At 37.6% G+C, this 1584-nt stretch overlaps 1 protein-coding gene across 7 annotated transcripts in view; it reads left to right on the forward strand.

The window, feature by feature from the left end:
* Positions 1-1584, forward strand: part of LOC106882018 (SPATS2-like protein) — a 130091-nt gene that overhangs the window by 21810 nt on the left and 106697 nt on the right. The window lies entirely within an intron of this gene.

Here is a 1584-nt window from a genome sequence, read left to right on the forward strand (position 1 = left end):
CTTTCTCTATTCCTGAGCGTTAAACTAATACATCCATTTGTTATTTACACCACCTGTCTTCGTCTGTTGTTTTTTTCGTAAATTCTCCTGTACACACACACACACACACACATATACTTACCACGTGAGCTCTAACCCCTCATCAAGTATAAAGCCACCCTCTTGGAATTCTTAATTTTACAAGTTAAATGGTGACCTCATGGATGCTGGTGGTACATAAAAAGCAACCAGTACATGCTGTAAGGTGGTTGGCATTCAAAAAAGCATCCTTCTATAGAAATCGTATTCAAACAAACACTGGACCACGATGTGGTCTTTGGGCCTGTCATATCCTGTCAAACTGTCCAACATGATCATTAAATGATTATGAACTTATAAGTTTCTTTGCACTTAAGTATTGTCATTGTGGGACACAAAGACATTGCACACACATAGAAAGAAAATTAACTTCTTCGGTCATACTGATTCATAAGAAAAATTCTTCCGAGGTCGACTTTACCTTTCATTCTTTCGGGGTCGATAAATTAAGTACCAGTTATGTATTGGGAGTCTATCTAATCGACTTCTCCCACTCCTCCTCCAAAATTTCGAGCCTTGTGCCTAGAGTAGAAAAAAATATAGGAAAATTTCATAAACAACAGCTTCTAGAAATTTTAAAAATATAAAATTTCTGGAGAGTTAGAGCTTTGAACGAACAACCAATGACAGAGTGGACATACAGAGTAAACAATCCATGAAGACAAGCATTAAGGGCCGTTAGGCCATCTATCTATCTATCTATCTATCTATCTATCTATCTATCTATCTATCTATCTATCTATGTATCTGTCTCTCAATGTGTGTGTGTGAGTGTGTGTATGTTTGTGTCTGCATATCTTGACACCGTGTGACAGTTGTGAATTACTATCACTGTCATACAAGTAGTGTCTCCCACTTCCAGTATTCTACATAAACATATCTGTCCATGGGGAAATAATACTTTACTTGGAAACAGGCGAAGGTTTGGTGACAGGAAAGGCATTTGGACGTAGGAAATGTCTCAGCTAACTTCATCCGACCCACCGATCCATGCAGGCAGGGAAAAGTGGACATTAACCCTTTTGTTACCTTGTTTCCGTTTAGATGCACAGCTTTTGGTTCAGTTCACTTTGAAAGTAACGACGAATTTAGTAAAAAAAACCGTCGATTTTAAGTAGGTGTTTGGAACGTATACTAACGAGAAATGTTGATGGAACATTTTAATTTAGTTTACTTTAAGAGAGAAAGTTCATATCGTGGAATTAGGAGGCTTCAGGCAGGTTGGTATGGAAAGAGTTAAAACGATGATGATCATATATAACAAATAATAAATGAGTATATGCATATATACGTACAGGTATGTGCATACCTACGTCTACCTGTATATATAGGTGCATATCTGGGTACAGGACATTGCAAACAAAACGTAGACAAAAAAATAATAATAACCAGAGTACAGAACACACACAGGCCACATAGAGAACATTTTCCTTCATCAGCTACCCCCATTCTAACACAGGCGTTTCGAAGAGTACAGAGTGAAATAAAGAGAGAGAGAGAGAGAGA

The sequence above is a fragment of the Octopus bimaculoides genome, chromosome 21, assembly GCF_001194135.2.
Source record: "Octopus bimaculoides isolate UCB-OBI-ISO-001 chromosome 21, ASM119413v2, whole genome shotgun sequence".
Classification (NCBI taxonomy): Eukaryota; Metazoa; Mollusca; class Cephalopoda; order Octopoda; family Octopodidae; genus Octopus; species Octopus bimaculoides.